This window comes from Mytilus galloprovincialis, chromosome 3 (genome assembly GCF_965363235.1).
Source record: "Mytilus galloprovincialis chromosome 3, xbMytGall1.hap1.1, whole genome shotgun sequence".
Lineage (NCBI taxonomy): Eukaryota > Metazoa > Mollusca > Bivalvia > Mytilida > Mytilidae > Mytilus > Mytilus galloprovincialis.
The window spans coordinates 35,707,619-35,730,161 of record NC_134840.1 but is presented as its reverse complement, the minus strand read 5'-3'; the positions used below and the strand labels follow the sequence as shown (position 1 = coordinate 35,730,161).

Genomic DNA, 22,543 nt, shown 5'->3' with positions numbered 1-22,543 from the left:
ATTTTTAAGTGATTGTTGCTTGAAGTCAGAGCCAGAGGCTTATTGAGAAAAGATCTATGGTTATTTAGAGGCAAAATTCAGCGAAATGGCAAAATTGAAAATACGTAAAAACCCCATAACGGCATAGAAACGTTAAATCAAAAATTTTATAAAAAATGAAAGTGAGCACACGTCAACAGATATAAACAATCCACCCAAGTTTCATGCAAATTAGTTAAAGCGTTTTTGAGTAAATGTTCGACATGTTGACGACGGACAAGATTGATGGACAGACGGACAACGGTAAAAAGGAGGTATATCAGATAAAAGTCCCGTAAAAGCTTGTTTTGTCCTTTCGACCTTGTGCAGTTGTGGATAACTTATTTACTATTCAAAAACCCTGCTTACAGCGAAAGAAATTCTATATCTGGGAGGTGCTTCCAACATAGTTCTTTTCTGCAACATCAGCTGTTTTTGAATTGCTGAACTTCTTAATAAACTGCGACCAACGTTGCCTAACATTTTGAATTTTTCCTAAAGGCAAACGGAAGTCAAGAACTGAACCTGTCAGGTTCGCAGCAAATGAAACAAATGTTCTAATAGAAAGTACTGCTTTGCTGTTCACTCGTGACAACATCGGAATTGTAATTTTTCTTCGTAAGAATTATCTCCCCATAACACAATTTGAATATTTCAATCGTTATGGTAAAAGCCATTGTAGGGATGATACATTTATCTTTCTATAAAATTTATTTGTATGAGCTTTAGAAACAGGACGAAAAGCGAGGCTCTGTCAAGCTTTTCTCCTGTTTCGTAGCGAAACTGAACAGAAAATGAACAGTTCAGTTTCTTGTATGTTCCTCCATTAATATTGTGGAGCACTACCCAAAGGGTATAGTTTTGGCAACTATATACACCTTAAAAAATAAGAAAATATTTAATAATATACAGATGACTTAATTTGGTTATAATAATCACTACATAATAAATATCATAATTAATTCATAGGATTGTCATCATAAAGTTTTAAGAAATATATAATAATTCATGTGAGCTGCCGGGGGTGTAAGAAAACGTTAAGTAACAAAAGTAACAACTGTATATATTTACAAATAAGAATTAAAATGGTCTCAAATTAAACTTACTTATAATTGTTAGTTAAGAGTGCTATACATACATCGGGATCTATAATGAAAAGGTTATTTCATAAGGCTTATGTAAAAGGGTTGGGGTTTTGGGAAAAAAATAAGCTATATATATATACATAAATTTTCTTCACAGTTTAATTTACTATATGGAGATCTTGTCATTATTCTTTAAATTACAACTGATATCTTAAAACAAAACTGGTTAGGAAACAGAAATATGCATATAAGCGCTTGCTCAACGTGGAAGTAGGGCACAAGTACAAATAAAGCAAAAAATTATTTGTATACCTGTTATTTGTACAATAGTTGGCTAATTGCAGGATATTTTTTTTTTACCAACAGTTCTTGACGACAGACTTTCCAATTGCATCTTTGAATGATGCATGACTTCAAAATAAATACATTTTTTGTGTGTTATCTAGGGTTAGGTATCCGGTCGTTCCGGCCCCAAACCGATCCGACCCCAATGATAACTTTAACTTTGAATGTCATGGCGATTTTATTTTTTGTTAGTTCATACACAGAATATCTAAATAAATATTTACAGTCCACTGAAACCTATAAAATTTAACTCATCTTAATGACTTGATTAATCAAATCATTAGTCTATAATTGGATTGTTTATTCAACAATTATCAGATGATTGTGAACTAAGGTGATGCCACTTGTAATCACTTAATTAAATCAAATCCTGATTAATTAAAGTTACGTAATCAACAAGGTCTTTATAGATTGATCTTCTGGTTCAGGTTGGTGTATATAATAATAATTAATCAGGCGCGTAGCAACCCGTACGCAAAAACGCAGTTGCGTACACATCGAAAATTTCACAAAAATAAAAATATGGTAAATCTAGTAAGAATAAAACTTAAGTAATGAAGTTAATAAAAAAAATTATACAAATACTTCATTGATCACTTTGTAGCTATATTCCGTTCCGAAAACTAGTCTTCCCTTTACATTTTGAAACCAGCATCGTGATTCTGTTGCTGATGCAAACAATTTAAAATGGCTGAGTTCTCCGGGTGTCAAAACACAATTGTCACATCTTCTATGCCTCCTTACCCTGACATCTTTTCTGAAGATTCCAAAATAACTGATGAAATAAAATTTATACCCGGGAATCTTTCAGATATTTAATGTACTTGCATGTATGCCTGTCTCGACGGCAACGACAGAGCGGTCTTTTAGTACCATGAGAAGAGTGACGACCTACGTGAGAAATACAATGAAAACGAATCGTTTATCTGAACTCGGTCTTTTGAACATATACCGGGATTTTTTTTTTTAAAGCAGACACGGTTTGGGACATCTTTAGTAGTAAAAAAGAAAGGAAATTGGCATTCATTTTTCAGAATTAACTTTGAGAGAGAAAAAAAGCTGAAAACACTGCTTGTTCACTCATGAAATAAAACATAAAGATATGTGATTCGAATTTTTATTTATGTATTTTCTCAATAAAAAAAATACCATTTAAGTTGCACAGTGTTGGCTTAGAAATTAGTTTGTTTTCTAATGTAAAGTGGGTTCAGCATGATTAGGTAACAAATATAATGTACCTAATCAAGCTATTTTAACCCACTACACATAAGAAAAAAAAATGTTAAGCCAACAGTACAGGTTTCTTTGATTATTTATTTCCAAAGTTGACTTGTTTCTCCTGAAAGTGAGATTTCTGTGAGGTCATTTTAAGTCCTCGGAAATTGCGAGAATGCAGGATTTTGCACCGTTTACCCCAGAGCTTCTGGGGGCCTTGAGCGGCCTCCAGACCCCCTCCGGCATTGCGTACACATCAAAATTGCCTAGCTACGCCCCTGTTAATTGTATTTTTTTTTCAGGTTACATCACAGGCTTCTATGCAAAAGAACTGTCCAAAGCAGCGAGCCGTGCTTTGGGTGCTTTAATTACAAAAACTCAATCCATGGGAGGGATGACTTTTAAAGTGTACAATAAACTATATACGTCCGTTGTTGAACCAATTTTACTTTATGGTAGTGGTATCTGGGGCACAAAATCGTTCAGTGCCATATCAGCAGTACAAAACCGAGCATGTAAATTTTTCTTATCGGTGGGAAAGCGCACATCGAACGTAGCTTCACGCGGTGATATGGGATGGACTTCACCAATAACAAAACAACGAATAAATTATTGTAGACTTTTGTGCAAATTGATCCGTACTGACCAACAAAGAATTTCCTACAAAACTTTTAAATGGACGTCTAGAAGAAGAAAGGGTTGGTCATTTGAAGTGCATAAGATTGTTGATCGGATCAGACTAAAGGATCCGACGTATGACTTAACATTATCGACTAACTCAGTTATGCATATGATAAGTGAAAAACTATGTGAGCTGGACAACACAGAATGGTATGAAGAACTTGTTGATGACCGTCGTAATATAAAAAACGGAAACAAATTGCGCACTTACAGATGTTATAAACAATGTGTGAAAACAGAACCTTATGTGCTTTTAAACATTTCTAAACAGGAAAGGCGTGTTATGGCTCTGTTTCGCTCCGGGGCTCTACCGCTAGCGCACGAAACTGGCAGATACTCCAGGCCGCCTACACCCGTAGAAGATAGACTTTGTTTGTTTTGTGAAAGTTGCAGTGTAGAGACTGAAAAACATTTTCTGATGGAATACGCACTTTATGACGATATTCGGTACAACCTTTTTCATGAATGTTCAAAATTAATTCAAAATTTTCACAGCCTTGATATAGATAATAAATTTATTGAAATTATGAACTGTTATGATATACAATATTTCCTATGCAAATTTTTATATAAATTTTTCTGGCGAAGAAGGTTTTTTGTTGTTGTTGTTGTTGTTGTAATATCAACAAGGTCTTTATAGTTTGATATTTTGTTTGGTGTATATAATAATACCTCTTACATTATAATAAAAATCATAAACATTTATGAATTACATTAATATATATCTTTATTTTCATTCCTTATAAAAATATTTTTTATTGCGGCCGGATCGACTTAACATATGGGCCGGATCGACGTGGGACGGATCGATTTGGGCCGGATCGACGTGGGGCCGGATCGACCCGAAAGCTAGCGTTATTAGGCTAGACAATACTTTTAAGTTGACTGAATGCAGTACATTTTATAATATCTGATGCTCAATAGCTAGTAGATACATTCAAAGTATATATGTCTCTGATACATTTGTCTTATTTTTAACTAGACTTTTTAATACACTCTCAAGAATACACCTGGCATATACGTGACGATCATATTATGATCGTAATCATGCTATGTGGATGAATTTATCGGTTTCTCAGAGATGAACGATATTCATAATAAAGTTCAGGAAATGTGTCATTATACTTGAAAAATTAAAATTTATTAAATTGTAATCATGCAAAGGATATATTTCTTGGCACCATGAAGCCATTTAAGTGCCAAGCCACTTTGACATTTTGGTTTTTTTAACTATTTATATTTGACCATCATTGATATTTTTTTGATAAATTGTGTTTACAAAGTTTGTTTATATACAATAGTTCAAGAATAATACAAAATGTTTTTGCAAACATAAGCGTTTTCTTCTTCAAAGAAAATGAATTGTCACTTTTCGTCTGTGACTGTTCAAGTTGTTCTGTGACTTTCTGTTCTACATTCGTATTTATCGCTGCTGAATAACTCGGACTAAAACAAAATCGGCCTATAACAAAATCGGACTATAACAAACTCGGACTATAACAAACTCGGCCTACCATTATTTATATGCAGAAATATATTGAACAAACTCGGACTACGATTAGTAGATGTTTTTTTTTTTTTTTTTACTTTAAATGTTCAATAATAAATTATTTAATTAAATAAAAGATTCATTTTAAATTAAGAATTGAAACTTAATTTCCAATAACAACAACAACCAACATTATACTTATATTCTTCTAGTAGTCCGAGTTTGGTATAGTCCGAGTTTGTTATAGTCCGATTTTGTGAGGCCGAGTTTGTTATCGTCCGATTTTGCTATAGGCCGAGATATCATGTCTCTGATTTTACATATTTTCAATTTTTGTTTATAGTTCTGTGAATTTTTAATATTATTAAATCAAACTGTAGCCTAAATATATCATCTTCAATTGCCTACCCCACTTTTCTGGGGAAAAAAATTCTGGTTGCTTATATAGGGAATTACTGAAGCGTGACTGGAGCGGACACCCCCCCTTAGGCAGTCAGTGGGCCTGCACTTATGAAAATTTCTAGATCCGCCAGTGCTGATAGCCATGATAAACCAGATAATTTTACTCACCTAAATTACTGCATTTTGCTAAACCTGCTATTGTAAAACCCCTTACAGATATTGTTAATTTGTCATTATCATCATCGACCTTCCCTGACCGTCTTAAGGAAGCTCAAGTTGCACCTATTCACAAAAAGAATAGTGTTTTAGAAAAGGGAAATTATAGACCGGTAAGTGTATTACCGGCTATTTCTAAAATTTTTGAAAATGCCATAGAAGTACAATTAGTGCAGTACTTTGATAAAATCTTCAGTCCTTTTTTGGCAGCTTTTAGATCTGGTTTTGGATGTCAGTCAACTTTATTAAGAGTAATTGAAAATTGGAAATTAGCCTTAGATCAAAATAAATACCTTGCAGCTATCCTTATGGACTTGTCAAAAGCATTTGACTGTCTCCCCCATGACTTACTGCTACTGAAACTAAAAGCTTATGGTTATCCAAATTCTCACTTGATATGTTATATAGTTATTTAACAAAAAGAAAACAGTGTGTGAAAGTAAACCAAAATTTAAGTGGTATGCTTGACATATTTAAAGGGGTACCACAAGGTTCTATCCTTGGACCCATCCTATTTAATATTTTTATTAATGATTTGTTCTTTTTTGTAAAAAATTGTTCTTTATATAATTATGCTGATGACAATACTTTGTCAAAGTCTGGAAATTCCTTACAAGATGTAATTTCTGCTCTTGAGGAAGACAGCAATTTTTTAATACAGTGGTTTTCTTCCAATAAAATGCAGGCCAACCCAGAGAAATTTCAAGCTATCTCTCTTGGCAAAAAAACACATGATAAAAAGATTGTGTTTGATTTGAATGGTATTTCTATATCATGTGAGGATGAGGTTAAACTACTTGGAGTTACGATTGATTTTAAATTAAACTTTAATTTACACATTTCAAATATTTGTAAAAAGGCTGCAAGGCAATTAAATGTTTTGAAAAAAATTGGGAAACATCTAAACAAACTGAGTAAGCTTACAATTTACTACTCTTTTATTATGTCTAACTTTAGTTATTGCCCTTTGACTTGGCATTTCTGTGGGGAACAAAATACCAGGAAAATAGAAAAAATACAAGAAAGAGCGCTTCGATTTATTTATGAAGACCATCAGAGCTCATACGAAACACTCCTGCAGATTTCGAACCTTCCATCATTAAAAACTCGTAGAATGCGCTCAATTGCCTTGGAGACCTTTAAAATAATTAATAAAAAATGTCCTTTATTTATTCAAGATTTAGTTGTAATAAAAAACAGTTCATATAATTTCAGGTATGTAAACACTGCTGAGGTACCTAGACCTAGAACCTCCAGTTATGGTAAAAGATCCTTTAGATTTGAGGCAGCACAAGTATGGAACTCACTTCCTAATGAGGCTAGACTCATGACTTCTTTTGACCAGTTTAGGAATTATATAAATTCCTGGTGTGGGGGTAAAAAATGTTACTGCAGTTCATGTCGTTTCCACCCAGTGCTGTCTCAAAGCTGAAATTTCTTTCTTTCTTTTTATAATGGCCTTTTGTTCTGCTTTTTATGCATTTTTTTAAAATATATCTGCCATTAAATGCTAGTGCTTATATTTATTTATTTATTGTTTTTATGCTTTTAGTCTGTTATATTTTATGATCCCAAGTGATTTGTTGATTCCCCCGTTTCAATACACATAGAGGCACTTGCCACATGAACTTTGACTCTGGAGGCTCACAAATCAAATAGAGTTGCTTTCATTATATTGCATGTTTTTTCAGTTTTATTTGGTAGTATTTGCATGATGCTGCATGTTTTTTATGTGATAGTCGGTTAAAGAACTCACCAGAGCTCATGTTTTCTCTGTTATTATGTATATATATGCCGACTCTAAATAAAACTTTTACTAACTTACTTACTAAGATAACACTGCGATAAACGAATCGTAATCATAGACAATAGACAATATTTTATTGGCACAAACGCATTTACAATAAATGGTAATGACCGAATGGATAAACAATTTGCTATACATGGAAGTAAAATACAAACAATTATAAGTATAAGATCTATTTTATTTTTATCGCACAATGTGGATATACTTTTTCTTGTAATTTTGAACATTTTTAATATAAAAGTCTCTCTAATACTGGAGTAACCTATGCAGTGTAGCAGCATGTGCTGTTTATTTTCAATTTCGCCACTTTTACAGATTTCACAAATTCTTTGATCTCTGGGCACTTTTAAATATCTTCCTCTTTCAATGGCAAGGTTATGAGCACTAACTCTTAATTTACATAATGATGATCGATCTGATCTATTTTTTACATGTAAAGCATCAACATAACCTGCCCGTTCACTCATTTTGTAAACACTTTGGAAAAATGTTAATTTTGGAGATGCTGAAATATTTGCATGTTGTTTCTGAAAACCCTGGTCAATTAGTCTTTGTTTTATAAAACCAAACAGGGGTTTAATAGTAAGGTTATCATTTGACAAATAAGATAAACCTAAGTTTTGAATAATAATATTTAACCTTTTAACCCATGGGTTGCTTTTTTTTGTAGCATTATATATTTGGTGAACTAAACATAAAATGAACACTTTCATGTCATAAATAATAAAATATGTGGATTGAGAATTGTGGAGTTATCAAAACTTATTGACACAAATAATGTAAGTTTTATTTGATTTATTCCTTCTTATTATTTTTAAATGCATGTGAAAAAAGGCAATAAACAAAAATATATTTACTGCCGATTACTTACAGGTTCCAGGGTGAGGCAGTGTCAAGGTAAAATAAGTTTTGGTAGCCAACTGCTGTGATCATTACCAAGGTTATTTATTCATGAATATCTTGATAAATACGTTCTGTGTTAAGGATATTTGGATTATACCGACGACTGATAAACTGAAAGAGACGATTCTCAACATTTCAGATCAATACATGACAAAATAAAAAGGTAAACATTGTTGAAGGCGTCATCATGATATTAACTACAGGTATCATTTTCAAGATCTTTACATTGAAATACTTTGAGGCAGGTGTTGTATGAAACTTGCGTTCCTATTTAAACGGGTTTTTTTTTTTTTGTATTTGATTATTTTATTTGAATAAAAATTACAACTGGGCATAGTTCTGTAAAGACTAACGGTTTCTTGGCATCAGTTTAAACTTGAAGATAGCCTCTAAAATCCAGGTACACAAATGTACTAAGTAAGGGAACATGTGTAAATATAGTATAATACTAAATCTAATATGTTCGTCCTCGGGGTTGGTCTGTTCCCATAAAAATATATTAATGTTGATAGTATTCAGGTTTTCTACATACATGTACCTATGCCAAGATTTATTTACAAACATACATAGAGTGGAGTAGCACGGGGTCGGTGATATCGCCCATTACCTGATTTCATCACATCCGCAATGGAATACAAAAAGAATCGTTCTTGTAATTGTCCGAAAGGACAGAAAAAATGACAAGAGTTAATTAATACCAGCTGTTATAAGAGGGCAGTAATGCCCTTTACCGTCAGGAGTCAAACGGCCATTTTAGGCTTCCGTTAGTGTCAAATTGATTAAAATTTTACTGTGATTCGTCAAAATATCATTGTGATTCCTCAGAAGTCTCAAATAATTATCGTTACCGTTATTTTTTGAAAAAAAAATAATGTGATTCGTCAAAATCATTTGATTTTTTTATCGTCTAAAAGAAAGTGCATATTTTACCGTCATGCACCAAAAATTACCGTTAATGCCATTTTGCAAGAATTTTTACCGTTATTCGTCATGAACGTACCCCCATTACCACCCTCTTTTAACTGCAATCCAATGATTAACCATAATTTTGCCAATTTCCATTTAAAAAATCACATCATGAGAAGAAATTTGTCTCATTTAAATCAAATTTATAGTAGATTGAAATAAATTTTGCTCTGCATGCTTGACAGTGTGTCATGCACGAAATCAACAGACATTTGAAGAACTCTCAAAACTGGCCAGAGATTTGCCTAACTTTGGACACACATTACACAAAACCTTAACGATAAAACCATACATCATGTACAGAAGATATCATGAAATAAAAGTATGTTACAAATTTTTTCACACAACGAATATTGTCCAATTATTGGTTTTTACTTTTTGATAAAATGAAGTCATAAGTCTTAGCTACATGTAGGTTTGCAGTTACACTAAACTGCATTGCACCTGACATATATATCTAAAAAAAGATCAGAGATAATTTTGAATGCCAAATGTATGTTTTGTTATGTGTTTTGTCTACAAAAGACTCACCAGGGATGATCAATTTAAAAAGTAATCGAAAGACCAAATAATGTATGAAGTTGAAGAGATTACATTGAGCATTCATTAGATTAGATGTTTAAAATGATTGGTTTTGTTGTAACATTTGTATTTGTTTAGAATTAATTTTAAGTGCATATAATTACATTAGATGTATGTTTCAATATAAAACGTTATTCTGATTGGCTAACTGCACATCACATGTTATTCCGTAAGCATTTGCATTAGACAATAACATTTATCATTCATGATGACACGAGGTCCCACAATAAAGTGCACAGGTGAATTAAATAAAACTTGATAAAAATCGTGTTTTCAGGATCCTAGCTAAAAAATGTGATTATAAGTATTGAATGCTTCTTTTTGTAACTTTATAGGGTTGTAAAAGCGTTGACCGTGCGTACATTTTTAGAATGAAGCGCTTCCGCGCTTCATACAAAATGTACTTCGGTCAACGCTTTTACACCCCAATAAATTTACAAAAAGAAGCATTCAATTCTTAAATGACTATTGATTGTTATTCTTATTAGGTACAATTATGATTTTTATACGATTGCAAAAATTGAAAATGTTTTGGTCGTATATTGGTATGACGTTGGCGTTAGTCGTCATTACATTACATAGTCGTCATTCTAAGACATTTGGTTTTCGCACTATAATTTTAGTATAAGTAAATAGAAATCTATGAAATTTAAACACAAGGTTTATGACCATAAAAGGAAGGTTGGGATTGATTTAAGGAGTTTTGGTCCCAACCGTTTAGGAATTAGGGGCCAAAAAGGGCCCAAATAAGCATTTTTCTTGGTTTTCGCACAATAACTTTAGTATAAGTAAACAGAAACCTATGAAATTTTAACATAAGGTTAATGACCACAAAAGAAAGGTTGGGATTGATTATGGGAGTTTTGGTCCCAACAGTTTAGGAATTATGGGCCAAAAAAAATGGTCCCAAATAAGCATTTTTTTTGGTTTTTATACATCTACAAAAATGGAAAATTTTATGGTCGTATATTAGTGTGACGTTGTTGTCGTCGTCGTCATTTGAAGACATTTGGTTTTCACACTCTAACTTTAGTATAAGTAAATAGAAATCTATGTAATTTAAACAGAAGGTTTATGACCATAAAAGAAAGGTTGGGATTGATTTTGGGAGTTTAGGAATTAGGGGCCAAAAAAAGGTCCCAAATAAGCATTTTCTTGTTTTTTGCACAATAACTTTAGTATAAGTAAATAGAAATTAAATCTTTGAAACTTTAACACAAAGTTTATGACCACAAAATGAAGGTTGGGAGTTTTGGTCCCAACAGTTTAGGAATTAGGGGCCAAAAGGGTCTAAAATTAAACTTTGTTTGATTTCATCAAAAAATGAATTATTGGGGTTCATTGATATGCCAAATCTAACCGTGTATTTAGTAATTTTTCGTCCTGTTTTCAAATTGGTCTACATTAAAGGGGCACTAGCTGTCAAATTCATGATCACCGATTTGACTCAAATTCTCATATTTGATTTATAACAATGTAAAACATTACTCCAAACTATCAAAAGTCTAAAATAAACAGTTTACAGAGCATGGGGTAGATAATATATAGGTTTGTTTCGTGTGTATTTTAGTCCAGACACCATCTAATTAACTATCGATTTGACCTCAGATGACCATATAAGCGATGTCAACATAAATAAAGATATGAATACATGTAGATTAAACCAACACGTCACTTGCAATTGGAGTTAATAGGTCTGTTTGATTTTATTTTATAGATTAAAAATAGATGTTTCTCATTGTTTTTAACTGTATAAGAATGATTTTATGTGCATCGAATTAGTAATCAAATGATTTACCGTAGTTTCACTTTCATTGTTGTCATTCTTTTTCTTTAAATAACCAGTACACGTACAATGTATGCTGTCTATCTCTAGCTAGGGGTTAAATTGAAGTTCACATGAATACGGATTTAAAGAGGTTGACTCATTCACTTGCAAGTGAATAACTAATTATCAATGTTTCTTAGCGCAATTTGACAAAATTGAAGCTTTTTGGTTGCAAAAAGCGAATTGTTAATTCACTTTTTCACTTTCATTTATATTGATTGAACAAAAAAAAATCAAATATTAGCTTTTTTATATATTTCATAGGTAGTGCCCCTTTAAGGTCCAAGGGTCCAAAATTGAACTTAGTTTGATTTTAACAAAAATTGAATTCTTGGGGTTCTTTGATATGCTGAATATAAACATGTACTTAGATTTTTGATTATGGTCCCAGTTTTCAAGTTGGTCCAAATCGGGATCCAAAATTAAACTTTGTTTGATTTCAACAAAAATTGAATATATGGGGTTCTTCAATATGCTGAATCTAATATAAAAAAGAAGATGTGGTATGATTGCCAATGAGACAACTATCCACAAAAGACCAAAATGACACAGACATTAACAACTATAGGTCACCGTAGCCTTCAACAATGAGCAAAGCCCATACTGCATAGTCAGCTATAAAAGGCCCCGATAAGACAAAGCAAAACAATTCAAACGAGAAAAGAAACGGCCTTATTTATGTAAAAATAAATGAAAGAAGAAACCATGTATTTAGATTTTTAATATTTGGGCCTGGTTATCAAATTGGTCCACATTGAGGTCTAAAGGGTATAAAATTGAACATTATTTGATTTCATCAAAAATTGAATTCTTGGGGTTCTATGCTGATTCTAACCATGTATTTAGATTTTGGATATTGGACCATAATAGGTAAATGTCCAATTTAAATTTTTTAAGTTTTTAAGTTTAAGTTCTTAGATCCCATTCAATGGCCCCACTCCAGTATTGAAATTTAATACTTTAACTGGTTTAAAAAATATCATTTATGACCACAAGAATTAATGGTAAAACAGGAAACAGGTGTCCAATGAGTTGACTAGCTACAAAAAGTCGACAACCAACTACTGTGACACTTTTTGTTGGTACTAGATTTAAACATTGTGACAATTGCAACGACTCAAACATGAAATAGGTGGTTAGCCAGAACTGAACAACTAAAATTACTATGACGGTTTTTGCAATGTATGTTTCCCATTGCAACATAGATAGTATTATTCTTGTACATGTGCATGTGGATTGATTAAGTCTTCAGAAAAAACCCGGAAAAAGTCAAAATTGATAATTAGTGAAAACTTAAACAAAAATTGAGGGATGTATTTTGAGAGTCATTGCTCAACCCTATTTACTGAATTCTTATATATCTTTACACAGAATGGCAATGTGTGAAATTTAAGTCACATTTCTTTCAGGAACTACAAAGTAGGTCTTTTCTTAAATTTATGGTCCAGCTTGATGTGAGCACACTAGCCTATACTCTGTGATGCAATTTCATATCTATTGCTTATCAACTTTCTGTTAACCAACTCCTTAAAAAGGGGGGTTTAATTTGAAAGTGATAACTCAAGAGTTCAACTTGTTTTTTTTACATGTGCCAGAGGGAATACATTTAATTATATACTAATATTTATTAGTACTGTTGGCCTACACAAGTATTGTTTAAAGAAGTGAAAGATAACAATTTGTTTTATTGTAAACCTTGTGACAACATGCGTATGGATCATGTGTACACAATGTAGCAATAAAGCCATATACCTAAGATACATTTTTGACATGTATTACATTTGTACCAATCTGTGAACATCTCAGTTTCATGCATACACAACCAATCACTTTTGAATCTTGTTTAGATAAAATTTGAATGAAGTTTGATTACCATATGGTTTTAGTTATAAATATCATCAAAAATTAGCATAAGTATCATCCAGATTATGGCAGATCGCTACTGATGATTTGTCCAATTACCAACATTCAGCATTGATTGTACATGATTTAATTTTAGAGGATTTGCTTTTAATTTCAGACTGCTAGAGAGAGATGTTATAAAGACATTAAAAGGTTGGTATTATAATGTATAATATTTTGATAATCAGTTAACTTTTATTAAAAGTATTATTATTGAAGATTTATATTATATAGATCAATTTTAATTGTCTAGAATTCTAGAAATATACTAAGCTAGCCTACATGTAGTCAGCGGATTATTTTATTAGCTCAGTCAGGGGATAAAATTCATACGTCTTGTAGTATACAATGGTTTATATACAATCATGTACAAGTAATTCATATACAAAAAAAATATGTTAAATACTGTAGCTAGATGAATTGGTGAAGTAGCTTGGTCTTTCCTTTAGAGTCTGATAATCTCTTTGAACAGATTAATAATACTAAAGGAAATTCCGTCAAACAGTATGCATGCCAGAAGGTAAAACCGGACAAAAAGTCAATGACAACATTTAAAGAAATTTGCACATAAGTGAAAACTTCCATGCAGTAAATGATTTCTTTATAAATATTTAAGAATGTTTATCAAAGTTATCTGCTATCAAACATGGCCATTATAAAAAATTGAAATTTGAACAAAGAGTTTAATAAAAATTGCCCTGAACTTTTGATATATCTATATTGAGTTGATATTTGGTTTAAAATAAATTGAATAATGAGTATTTATAAATTACATTTTAATATGGTATTATTCCAGTTGAATCAATTTTGACCTGATTAATATGATTGAATTTAAAAGTTTCATGAAAATTAAATTTGTTTTGACATAGGCACATCTCACATTTAAGGATATCATTTGGTTCTATTTTGTAGTAAAAAAAAAATCAGGTTGTTCAGATTTACCTTTTTATATGACTGCAAAAATTTGTGTGGTCGTATATTGGTGTCACATCATTGTCGTCGTCCAAAGACAGATGGTTTCTGGATAATAACTTTAGTATAAGTAAATAGAAATCAATAAAATTTCAAGACAATGTTTATAACCACAAAAGAGACCTTGGGATTGATTTTGGGGGTTATGGTCCCTAAGGTTTAGGAATAAGGGGCCCAAAGGGGCCCAAAACAAGTATTTATCTAGTGTCAGGACAATAAGTTGTGTATAAGTATTTCAATTGTTCTCAAATTGTACCACAATGTTTAATACCATAAGTAGAAGTTTAGGATATATTTTAATGGTTATGGGGCAAACAGTCTAGGAATAAAGGGCCAAAAAGGGGTCAAAAACAAGCATTTATGTAGTTTCAAGACAATAAATTGGAGTTATCTTTCTTTGTCCACAATGGTTGTTGAATCATCCCAAAACCAATTCTTTATGAAATCTTCTTTGATAATTGGAGTTATCTTTCTTTGTCCAGAAAAGTAGTTGAATCAACTTAAATCAATGCTACGTTGTATATACAATATACAATGCAATATTCACTTTATTGATAGATTAAGCAATCTTTACCATTTAGTGATTACAAGCACTTTGATTACCATTCTAGGGTTATGCCCCTTTACAAGTGGAAAACTTGAATTTTTTAGTTTCTGTTCTCTTAACTTGAGTTTGTCTCAACTAAATTTAATGAAATGTGTATATAATGCTTATTACCTCTAAACTCCGTTTAAATTCAATTTTTGGCAGTTCACTTTTACAGTTCTTGAGTTATGTCCTTTTATAATGTTATACGCTAGCGGGGGCGTCATCTGCGGTCGTATAAAGCTGTGCCCTGCAGACCATCTGGTTACAAATGTAGGACTCTAAAGTGCGATGGGGACGCTAAAGTACGATGGTCACGCTAAAGTGCGATGGTCTACGCTAAAGTCCGATGGTCTGCGAAAGTATAGACTTATGAAACGTAGATGGATTATGATGTTAACAGTCGTTTATACAAACTAAAAATGAACACGCCGGAAGACATTGCGTAAATTATTAAATGTCGGCTGAAACGTTAGTTGTACATTGCAGGAAAATATGACATAGATGTATAGTCGCTACCAAACAAGGAGAAAATTAAGCTCGGCAAACATCGCTTTTCTTTCTCATTTAAATTAAACAAATAAATGTTACATATTCCGACATTATCGAATATTGTGTCTGTAATGTAAAAAGGACGATTGTAAGGGGTTGTGTTCATATTATTGATAGACTATATATATATATAGCTACAACGTGTGAACGTTAAGCTACACAAATTATCACAATATTTAATACGGCGGATTGTCAAAAATTCTTTTTCAAGACAATATAGTATTCTGTGACACCAAAATTACTTTTTATACGGCCGCAAAAATTGAAAATTTTTTGGTTGTATATTGGTATCACGTTGGCGTCAGCATCGTCGTCGTCGTCCGAATACTTTTGGTTTTCGCACTATAACTTTAGTTTAAGTAAATAGAAATCTATGAAATTTAAACACAAGGTTTATGACCACACAAAGGAAGGTCGGGATTGATTTTGAAAGTTTTGGTCCCAACAGTTTAGGAATTAGGGGCCAAAAAGGGCCCAAATATGCATTTTCTAGGTTTTTGCACTATAACTTCAGTTTAAGTAAATAGAAATCTATTAAACTTTGTTTGATTTCATCAAAAATTGAATAATTGGGGTTCTTTGATATGCCGAATCTAACTGTGTATGTAGATTCTTAATTTTTGGTCCCATTTTCAAATTGGTCTACATTAAGGTTCAAAGGGTCCAAAATTAAACTTAATTTAATTTTAACAAAAATTGTATCCTTGGGGTTTTTTGATATGCTGAATCTAAAAATGTACTTAGATTTTTTATTATTGGCCCAGTTTTCAAGTTGGTCCAAATCTGGGTCCAAAATTAAACTTTGCTTGATTTCATCAAAAATTGAATAATTGGGGTTCTTTGATATGTCAAATCTAACTGTATGTAGATTCTTAATTTTTCGTCCCATTTTCAAATTGGTCTACATTAAAGTCCAAAGGGTCCAAAATTAAACTAAGTTTGATTTTAACAAAAATTGAATTCTTGGGCTTCTTTGATATGCTGAATCTAAACATGTACTTAAGATTTTTGATTATGGGCCCAGTTTTCAAGTTATTCCAAATCGGGATCCAAAATTATTGAATTTTTCTCATTTCAGATTTCATAAATAAAAAGAAAATTTCTCCAAACATTTATTTGAGAGGATTAATATTCAACAGCATAGTTAATTGCTGAAAGACAAAAAACAAATTTTAAGTTTATTAGACCACATTCATTCTATGTCAAAAACCTATGCTGTGTCAACTATTTAATCACAATCCAAATTTAGAGCTGAATTCAGCTTAAATGTTGTGTCCATACTTGCCCCAACCGTTCAGGGTTTAACCTCTGCGGTTGTATAAAGCTGCGCCCTGCGGAGCATCTGGTTAGCTATTATTACGTGGTCGGTCTTTTAGAATCATTCACTTAAGACTACGGTTAAATTATAATGCCTTTCACATATGGTATACCTTATAATACTAAATTATACTGTTACAAAAGGACTATTTTTACATTAAGTGTTCTTTAACGCGTTTTATAAAGCCCTCGAACGTATTGGTCCATTGCACATTAGCATGATATGCCATCGTACTTTAGCAAACAAACAACCATCGCACTTTAGCATGAGACACCATCGTACATTAGGGTACACCATTGCATTTTAGCGTGACCATCACTCTTTACAGTACCATCGCACATAGAGCCCTACACATGCTTTTTAGACTAGAGGCCATCTATTATATATCTGCAAGACAAGATCTATTAATATATCAACATGGCCAAAACTGACAGATGACTCTCTATTGGAGTTATTGCCCTCAAATGATAGATGTTGAAAGAAACACTGAAATATAATTATTTCATTAGTGATTACAACAACAAATGGAAGTTTTTAACGACCTTGACTGGCTATACAGCCCTTGCATGGTCGGTAGTGATTACATCAATCATGGTTCTGTTTTGATCAGATTGATTTACCAATAGTAATAATCAGTATGCCAAGTAGTGCTACATTTGCATAGGTGCATTGTACTACTGTAAATTTATATGCAAATATTTCACAAGAAACACATAAATCAAGTGTTTATTTAATGTGTTCGTTCAGTGACTAAATGATTGTTAAAAACAATCTGAAGCATAGTACATGTAGTTGTAATCCCATGATGAGTTAATTCTTCAAGGAATGTCAGCCAACATGAACTGAGTCAGTATATTTTTAGGACAAAAAATGAATGTTTTTAAAATCAGTACATTGTCTCTTTCAAAAACATATGGAGTTGGATAAAATTGATATATTTTTTACCAAAATGTTTTTGATACATGACACAACTAAAGTATTCACATACTTTGGTATAGAAATAAGATGTGTTTTTATATGAAAAAGATATATGTATAGATAAAATTATACACTGGATTACAAATCTTGAAACAGTATAATTTTGGTTCATTCAAAAGTAAAAAGATGTTCTTCTGAAGTTTTAAATGTAATAGTATTATATTTCTAGTTTAATTGTATGATTTGTTCACAAGTCAGTATGAACTTGAGATGTGAAAGATAAATGCGAGGGTGTTCCATTACAACTGTAAAAAGTAAGATCCTGTTTCCTTTGATTAAAGTGTTTGACTTGTAAAGGGAGATAATCAGTGTATAAAGATAATAGATGGAGTATCTAGGCTGGAGATACCAGACAATTATACATGATATCTTTATTACCTCATGTCTTTATTAGCTTTCAACTACATAATTGTAGAAAACTAGGAATTTATTTTTTCAAAGTATTTAAGATTTTCCAACATTTGTCGAAATGAATACCAAGATAACCGCATTTATCATCTAAAAATATTTGTGTCAATGCATGCTAGCTAGTGTAAAACTAAAATGATGCATCCTTAAACTTTAAAGAAAATTATAAAGAATGTAAAGTTAATGCCAATAACAACTAATAAAAAAAATCATATATAAGACTTAAATATCAATCAGATAGATCTTCAAGTTATAACATTCAGGTCATTCAAATACATATTTCATGATTATCATGACTATCATGACTATTGCAAGAAACTGCAGACATTATTGTTCTAAATAAATAAAATTCCAATAAATTTGATATATATAGTACTAGAAAAAATTTCAGTAGAATTTTTTTATCAAAATTTTTTTTTTTCATATATATATATATATATGAAATAATAGGTGAATTTGTGATAGGTGAAACATTTATGACTTAAGACTGTAGTTGGAGGTCATGTATGTCTCTTTTACTGTCAGAAAAATGTCTGTCTAGTATGAAATATCACCTATATAAATCTACTTGACTTTTTAAAGATAAGTAAATAATATACTGAGTCTACTGCATGTTGAGTGATAATTGAGTAAGCTTAATTATTTATTTTAATTAACGTATATGGATTAATAAAAGGATATTGATTTTTCATTTAAACATGATTTTAATGTACACCCATTTCAGATAGACTGAATTATCTAATTGAATTACAGAATATATATATGTGTTTTTTTTTCTGTTTAATGATATCAGTGGGTGTTGTCAGATTTATTTTATTACATCATATACATTAGTGTATATTACATGCTTAATGGACATTCAATTAATGTAAAACCTTTTACAGTAATTAAGTTATCAACACTCATACTTGCCATGTACATGTATGAAGTTGTTATTAGTGACAAGATTTTCTCTCTAACTAATTTTCTCATTGCTTCACAAGTAGTCATCCGAGTAGGTTAGAGGTCATATAAGGTGTAAATGAGAAATGTATATCATAAAAATATGACATAAAACTACAGGAAGTAGCATAAAAAGGTTGGAGATTCATTGCTAAAAAAGTAGGTAAAGTAATTGAAGATGGGGGTACAGTTATTTTTAGAGTTCCTGAATTCTTTGAAACCTGCTTATTGGTTCTTTAATGTCTTTTTTTTTTCAGATTGAACAATGATGAATGATTATGAAATTTATTAACTTAAACTGCCTACAGATCATCAAATTGGTCATTATTGATTCTAAATCTAAATTATTTTGTCATAAAATCTGTCATGTGGTCAAATCTGATAAAAAGAATGCATTGTATGTTGTCTGATACCAAGTAATTAAGTCAATGTGAAACCATTGGTTTGTAACACTGTTGACTGGTAAATTGACCCATAGTTTTAAAAGAAAAAAACTTAATAAACATTCAAAAATAGAATTTTTATTAAAGTTAAATGTAATTTATTCTGAAAACCTTATAAAGAATTAGTTTTAAATAATTATAAATAAAATTTCCAGTGTGTTAAGCTTTATTTTTATGTATAACATTTTCCATGAATTTTAACATGAAGGAATTGGATAAGCTTAACTATATGGTCTGTCATTTTATTGTGAAAAGTAATAAAGTACATTGTATTGACTAAATAATTTCAAATGTGACATGTCTATCAGAAATCCAATCACATATGTTGTCAAACATTGTTTTTGTTGATTTGTTAAAGTGTCGATAAACAAGTATTATAGATATTGACTGTCAGTTGTTATATTTTAAACTTTTAGTAGCCTATAGAATAACAGTATGAAGAATAAGAATATTAAAATTTGACTTGTTCAAACTTCGATTGTGTATTAAATTTAAAAGAATATTTCCAATTATTTTTAACATGTTTAACATACTAGCTGTCTTGTGATCAATTATACTTCTTTCAACTAAACACTAATTCAGATCAAGTGTACTTCTTGTATTTCAATCGTAGATCTTTTCATTAGCTTGTTTTAAGAAGATAATGATATAAAGCTGATACTGTGAATTAAATGAAACATAGATGGCGACAAGAAGTTTGTCTCGCTCTCATGCAGTTAAGAATTAACAAAGGATGGATCTTTTTTTAGTGAAATTAACACTAATTAATCCTGTCTTCAAGTATGAGAGAAACAGACATCGTTTTCTGTGGTCGTTTTGGAATCAGATCTTCTCTATAACCAGGAGCAGCTTATCAAGATTAAATTTTTTGGCACAAATTTATCTTTTGAAATATGTTAACTTTCTTTCATCATAAATACACAATTTTTTTTCTCCCTCTGTATATCAGATCTCATTTATTTCATGGCCAACTAACTTCTGTTTGGTAAACATTATTTATTTTTCACATAATAAATTAATTGGAATTGAGCTAAGATCTCTTGTTTCTCTGGTCTGCTGTTTGGCAAGACTTCTTGTGGATATAAGTTTGTTTGGTAAACATCATATATTAGTTTTGGCACTGGAAAATTAATTGTCCTACATAATGATTGGTAAAACTTATTCTGTTTGTGTGGCTCTTTGATGAGGGTGGGAAACAAAAGGTTCTGTATTCTCGACTATATCAATAATATTGCTACCAATATTTAATTAGTATTGCTTGTAATTGAAATCTCTTGTACTTTTAACTTGTAACAATTTATGATTCTGATTTAAGTAGAATTGTTTTTATGTTAAAGAAAAATATAATTCTCATTTAGAATGGGAAGAGGTAGGGTCAGTTCCTACTGAATTAATTTCTCATATTAAAGTGCTTTAATCATGTGTTTACAGTGGCGAATCCAGAACTTTGCCTAAGGGGGGCCCGCTGACTGACCTAAGGGGGGGCCCGCTCCAGTCATGCTTCAGTGATTCCCAATATAATCAACCAAATTTTTCCAACGAAAGGGCCCCCCCCCCCCCTGGATCCGCCTATGGTTTACCACGTGAATAACTGGAGGTGCGTGGAATATATGTTTACATTTTTGTAACTTATTGTCTGCAAAAAACAATGTAAAGTGATTGATAACATAAGGATTTTATTGATATGTATATATTGACATTTATGTTGTGGAGAGACACACATTATTAAGACTTTTTAATATTCAAATACCAATAGTTTATATTGTTGTAGATGTTAGAAAAACACTTTCAGGGTGGGTTGGTCATTTCTATTTGTTATTGTTGGTTAAAAGTTTTGGGGAATACATGTAAATAAAGAAGACATTGTACTTCCTTATCCTTTCACCTCAGAGATTAGTCTTATGACAAATGATAATTGTCACTGAATGTATGATATTTTTGTCTCAATTTGACGTTTATTACACTAGTAAATAATACCACAGATATTTGCTGAGGTCATTGTCTAGGAAAGTAACCTCAATATGAATGATATTTCATATTAGGAAATATAATGTTTTCTGGATGTGGTTAAGAGGTTTTCACATAGCTATAGTGGTAACTTGAACGTGACTTTTATCAGGAAACTTATTATTGTGCTTTAGTACAAAAGGATTTGAAAGTAAGACAATTGTCATACTCTTTCTTCATTCATGATGTAAACTATTTAAATTACATTCCCAGAAAATAGGATTTTGAAATTGACAATTAGACACAAAAATTATCAATTACTGTAGATAGATATATTTTCATGGGTACCAATTTTTGTGGATAGAGGAAATCTTACATTTTCATGGATATTTGATTTTTTACTACAAATGTATTGCAAAAGTATGCTTCAAGATGATAGAACAAAAGTATGCTTCAAGTCGATAGAACAAAAGTATGCTTCAAGTCGATAGAAACAAAAGTATGCTTCAAGTCGATAGAACAAAAGTATGCTTCAAGTCGATAGAACAAAAATATGCTTCAAGTCAATAGAACAAAAGTATGCTTCAAGTCGATAGAAACAAAAGTATGCTTCAAGTCGATAGAACAAAAGTATGCTTCAAGTCGATAGAAACAAAAATATGCTTCAAGCCGATAGAACAAAAGTATGCTTCAAGTCGATAGAAACAAAAGTATGCTTCAAGCCGATAGAACAAAAGTATGCTTCAAGTTATAGAAACAAAAGTATGCTTCAAGCCGATAGAACAAAAGTATGCTTCAAGCCGATAGAACAAAAGTATGCTTCAAGTCGATAGAAACAAAAGTATGCTTCAAGTCGATAGAACAAAAGTATGCTTCAAGTCGATAGAAACAAAAGTATGCTTCAAGTCGATAGAAACAAAAGTATGCTTCAAGCCGATAGAACAAAAGTATGCTTCAA

At 31.4% G+C, this 22,543-nt stretch overlaps 1 protein-coding gene across 3 annotated transcripts in view; it reads left to right on the top strand.

Moving 5' to 3' along the window:
- The first annotated feature begins 8,136 nt into the window (after positions 1 to 8,136).
- Positions 8,137 to 22,543, top strand: part of LOC143067807 (BTB/POZ domain-containing protein 7-like) — a 43,007-nt gene continuing 28,600 nt past the window's right edge. The window contains exons 1-2 of one of the 3 annotated variants that reach the window (XM_076241358.1): positions 8,137 to 8,155; positions 13,558 to 13,592. The gene's annotated coding sequence lies outside the window, so the exon portion shown is untranslated. Of the gene's footprint in view, positions 8,325 to 13,557; positions 13,593 to 19,291; positions 19,355 to 22,543 lie in introns of those variants that run through there. The other 2 variants (XM_076241357.1, XM_076241359.1) reach the window with 2 other exon arrangements.